Source organism: Alosa alosa, chromosome 8, assembly GCF_017589495.1.
Source record: "Alosa alosa isolate M-15738 ecotype Scorff River chromosome 8, AALO_Geno_1.1, whole genome shotgun sequence".
NCBI lineage: Eukaryota > Metazoa > Chordata > Actinopteri > Clupeiformes > Clupeidae > Alosa > Alosa alosa.
Window position 1 is genome coordinate 27,148,120 of NC_063196.1, and position 6,000 is coordinate 27,154,119.

Genomic DNA, 6,000 nt, shown 5'->3' on the forward strand with positions numbered 1-6,000 from the left:
ACCATCCGTTTCTGATTGCCAAAATAGGGTTGATAGGCTTTCATCTTTTCTGTTATTTCATATGAATGTGAAGGCTTCTCCAGGAGCTGGTGATACGGAAAAATAAAAGGAAGGACCTAAGGACCAAAGATTCTAGAATCTTTGCTAAGGACCTAAGGACCAAAGATTCTAGAATCTTTGCTAAGGACCTAAGCTAAAGAAGAACCTTAAGGCTGCAAAATCTTTTAAATGGAGTTTATAATATTGAGATGTCTTCCATGTTCTCACACACACACACAGACACTAGGTGAGCTAGGTGACTATTAGGTAGAAATACCTCCGACTACAGGTAGGCCTAATAATGTTAAAGGAACACGGCAACATTTTGGGAAATGAGCTTATTCACCGGTTCCCCCAGAGTTAGATAAGGTGATATGGTGATGAAATGGTGATGTGGTGATGAAATGTTTTGAGAAACTGATCCGGAGCCACATCATATAATTCATCCCTCCAACCCTCGACTCACACCAGTTTGCACAAGGCTAACAGGTCTACTGATGACGCCATAGCCACAGCCCTCCAGGCTGCATTGTCTCACCTGGAGCAGCAGGGGAGCTATGCGAGGCTACGCTTAGACTTTACTGTAGCTCTGCTTTCCACCATCACCTTAACACAATCCTACCCCACAAACTGTTGGACATGGGACTTCTACATTCTACCTGCCTATGGATTAAAGATTTCCTTTCAGACCGCACTTAGAGGGTAAAAGTGCGCCCCCACACCTCCACAGCACTCAGCCTCAGCACTGGCTCCCCACAGGGCTGTGTGTTGAGCTCCCTGCTCTATACCCTCTACACCCACGACTGCACTTCTGCCCACCATAGCAGCACCATCGTCAAATTTGCAGACGACACCACGGTTGCGGGGTTAATCTCCGTGGGGGCTGGGGGTTCAAGTCTACCTACATGAGGTGGAACGGTTAACGTTATGGTGCAAAGACAACAATCTGCTCCTCAATACAGCCAAGACCAAGGAACAGAAGGTAAATTAGGTAAAACTATCACCAGTTAACATGAACATGAAACATGAATCGAGATCCGTAACACCAGGATGCAGATGGTGGTGGTAATGCACTCCATTTGCAAAAAAAGCTCACCGAAAAAGAAGGGTTATTCTCTGGCCTGTTCTGCTTCTAAAGTTAGTTTTTTTTTTTTGACAGCATTGCAAATGAATGTTTAAAAACACACAGTAATGGCCTGTAAATTATAGGCCTTTTATTTTACTTTATTTGAAAAATTTAAATGTTTTAACAATTTTAAGACATTTTTAATCACAATCAAAGAATCAACATCCATGTTGGACAGGCCTAACAGCAGCATTAGAGTCTGTGGGGAGTCTACAACTTCAGACTCACAGTCACTTGTACCTTGAGTCACATTACATCCATATTCTTATGTTAAAGAATGGAGAGAGGATCATGCTTTTAGGAGAGACAGACTGATGCAGGCGGCCACCTCGCCCATCTCTCCAGTGGTGTGACTGTGTGTCTGGAAGCAGTGGCACCGGTGTACGTACCATATTATTTATTCCTGCAGGCAGTGTTGAGTAACAGAATACATGTACCGGCATTACGTATTCAGAATACAAAGAGTAACTATATTCCGATACAGTTACAAGTTAAATAGTTGGTAGGCCTATTTAGAATACAGTTACATTGTTGAAATCAATGGATTACATGACGATACTTCTCTATTTCATCTTCTTCTGAAGTTTATTCACTCTCTAAATAAATTAAGGCAACTCCATTTCCCAGAAGCTCCTGAAAGCAATCTTTGATTTCCATGTTTAAATCAATGGATTATGGAAATGACTGTTTGCACAGCAAATTAGGAGTAAAGTAGATAGATGGATAGATAGATAGATAGATACTTTATTGATCCCCAGGGGAAATTCAAGGTCTCAGCAGCATACATACAAGACAAACACATTCTTTAACAGCAGAAGAGTAATTAAAGTATATAATATAAAAACACAACTAAGCAGTAAGGACAGTAGAAGATAAAGAATATGCTAAATATACTAAAATACAAATTATACTAACACTTAATACAATATATAAAAATATACTAAAATACAAATAACAAAATTACAAATTATACTAACACTAAAAAAAAAAAACAGTATCCACATAGTGGTGATTAATAAATCAGAGGCGCTTGCAATGACTGAGGCAGGGACTGAGCCTGTGATTCTCTGTGCATAGTAAGGTATGGTAAGGTGCTCTAAGGTGCTCTGTGTGAATGAGTGTCATGGTGGTAGTGCAATGGTGATAGTAGTCATGGTGATAGTGCAAATGAGTAAGTCAACAGTGCAACAATGCAGAAATAAAGTAAAGGAAAGTCTATATATCTATATATTTAACTATTTAAGAAAATGTATAAGTGTGGCCACAGTTCGGCTGTGGCATGGAGGGGGGGGGGGGTTATGCATATGTGCTAATGTGCTAATATAGCATAAACAGTGAGGCATAAAGACAGTGGTACAATTGGCTAGTGGACAGACAGTACCAAACATGGAGGGATGAAGAGGCAGACAGACTATGCAGAGATCTCTCCTCTTCCCTTAAGTGAGGCATTGAACAGTTCAATGGCCCTGGGGACAAATGACTTTCTCAGTCTGTCAGTTGTGCAAGGCAGTGAGCGAAGTCTCCAGCTGATCAGGCTCTTCTGTTTAACAATAGTGCTGTGGAGTGGGTGACACTCATTGTCCAAGATGTTGATCATTTTGTTCAGGGTCCTTTTGTCAGATAGTGAAGTGATACACTCCAGTTCAGCTCCCACTACAGAGCCAGCTTTCCTTACCAGCCTGTCAATTCGCCCCACATCCTTCTTCCTTGTGCTTCCACCCCAGCATACTACTGCATAGAAGGGCTGGCAACAACAGACTGGTAGAACATCCTGAGGAGCTTACTGCACACATTGAAGGACCGCAGCCTCCTCAGGAAGTACAGCCTGCTCTGCCCTTTCTTGTAGAGTGCATCAGTGTTGGCTGACCATTCCAGTTTATTGTCCAGGTGGAGACCCAGATACTTGTAGGTGCTAACCACCTCCACATTGACCCCATCAATGTGAACTGGTAGCAAAGTGGGCTTAGACCTGCGGAAATCCACCACTCTCCTTGGTCTTTGAAGTGTTAAGTTGAAGATGATTGAGTTTGCACCATTGCACAAAGTCCTCCACCAGGCTCCTGTACTCCTCCTGCCCGTTCCTGATACACCCCACAATTGCAGTATCATCAGAAAACTTCTGCATGTGGCATGACTCGGTGTTGTAGCAGAAGTCAGATGTGTACAGGGTGAACAGGACTGGAGAGAGCACAGTTCCCTGTGGCACTCCGGTGCTGCAAATCACAGTGTCAGAGAGACAGTTCTTCAGTCTGGCGAACTGTGGTGCATTTCGGTCAGGTAATCTGTAATCCAGGTTACCAGGTGGCGTCCACACCCATCTGCAAGAGCTTGTCTCCCAATCTGAGGGGCTGGATGGTGTTAAAAGCACTTGAGAAATCAAAGAACATGATTCTCACAGCACTTTTCCCCTTGTCCAGGTGGGAATGTGTCCTGTGTAGAAGATAAGTGATGGCATCGTCCCGCCCACTTTCTCCTGGTAAGCAAACTGTAGCGGGTCTAGTGCATGGCGTGCCTGGGGGTCTGAGCATGCCTAAGACCAATGGCTCCATTGTCTTCATCACATGTGATGTAAGAGCGACAGGTCTGTAGTCATTAAGCTCACTAGGGTGTGGTTTCTTAGTAAGTGGAGGTAACTCCTGTTCCTCACTGATCGCGGTTACTGATGTCTGTTCAAAGGATATTTTCCCAAGTATTAATAGCTCAGGCTACTTCGGCCAATCGGTTACACAATTTGCTAATCAATAAACAGAGCCTAGTTCACGTGTTGATTACCAATTAAACCAATCTCTAAAATAGGCACTGCATTCTAAGTTTTTTATTCTAACTTAAAATAGCTTTATGGATTATTTTTTTTTCTAATTAGATCTACATTTACGTTTTATTATATTATATGGTGCAGCCTCTGAAGAATTATTCTTGCGAGTAGGCTAGCATATTTTAACATGCGGTTTTTGATTGTCATTACGCGATCACGTTCATTTTGAGAGCACTGATATACAGTAGGCCTAGCCTAGATAATGTTTACATTTACAGGTCATTTGCGTTCCACCTGTCATATGCGCCCCTCACTTGTACTGGGTTGATGCCACCGAAAAATCTCACAGGCACTAATATATTTTCTGGCTACGCCCTTAAAGGGACACCAGGCAACGTTTTCGTGTTAATTAATCATCTTCGTAAGTCGGTATATGGTTAAATGACTCATTACGGGGCGAATGAAGGCTCTCTCGCCCGCCCCTACTGCCTGTAGGAAGAATATCCCACTTGCAAGTTCGGTGTATCCTACCGCCCGACCCGAAGCAGGATCAGTTTACAGCACAGAGGCAGGCTAGCGAAATGCTAGAGATTGTTGCAAACGTGTGTATAATGGCAGTGCCGGCGAAGAAGCAGCGAAAACCCTTGGCGGAAGATGCAAAGAAAAGGAAAAGAGCTTCAGACCGAGCGAGGAGGAGTTTTGTAGAGCATCAGGCCTGCCTGGTGTCCCTTTAAAGTAGCCTATTTATTTAGTTTGTTTTAATTAGCCTAGTCGCCTGCTGTACAGTAGTTTTAGTGGTCACCTTGTTATTTTAAAGTTGTATCAGGTAGCTTAGTTGACTTTACATTTTCCTATGTGGGCCTAACACTTCAGCCATTTGGAACAGAAGAACACACCAGAATAGGCCTGTTTAGTAGGCCTAAGCAGGATTTGATGGCGCATTCCTACACTTATAAAATGCAATTCAATCGCGGAAGTAATCTAAGTATTCAGAATCGTTACTCAGATTGAGTAGCGAAGCGCGAATCGTTACAGATTACATTTTTGGGCATGTATTCTGTATTCAGTAACGGAATACGTTTTGAAAGTAACCCTCCCAACACTGCCTGCAGGCACCCTTGTCTGGAAACAGGAGATGTTGGCCTACTTACAGTATAGTGAACGTGCAACTCCCTGCGGGTCACAGGCTCTAGACCTATTAAAGGGGAACTATGCAGTTTGTTTAGCCTAATTTACCTAACTTCACAGCTTTGGCTTTGAAATGGAATGGTCATTGGAATGGTTATATGAGTTTTTCTGGGGCGAATGGAGGCCACCTTGCTTCCCCCTAGCGCCTGTGGGCAGAAAAAACACCCTTGCAACTTTGGGCCGGTGGGCTGACTGACTCAGAGATAGAAAGTCTCGCAGCCTCGTTATGTAACAAATTGCTTTACTGCACTACACACATACACGCCAGGCACCGTCTAGAACAAGGTAGCAATGGAGTTTCTCAGACATTCGTTATGGCAGAGCCAGCAAAAAGAAGCAGAAAGCAAGTAAACCATTGTCGGAGGAACAGGGAAAGAAGAAACGAGGAAACAGCAGACTGAGCCATTGAGGAGTGTTGAAAAATATATACTCTGAAGCTGTAGGGGGAGCTCTGTGGAGAAACCTGCAAGCAAAAAGCGAGAAAACAGCGAAGAAATTGCCAAAACTGCATAGTTTCTCTTTAATAATCACAGCACGTTCAGCAGTGTCCTGCTCTTTCCACTTAGAGTAGAACAAACTTCTCAATATGATGGTGGCAAATTATTTTTTCAATGCTGTGAACCATAAGGGAAGTAAGGATGTTAATTTAATCTCTTTTTAAATAAGCCAATACTTTATTTTACATTATGCTTGCTCTAATAATAATAATAATAATAAACATTAAACATTAGCATGAAAACATCTAACACTATTACACAAACTGAACACCAGCAGACCTTGTTCAGTATGTTATATCTGACAAATCCTACAGTACATTCTGCATTTGTCTTGTCTGTTACTTAATGTTCTAGTTATATAATGTTGTGATTTAACAATCCCTCTCTTACACTCT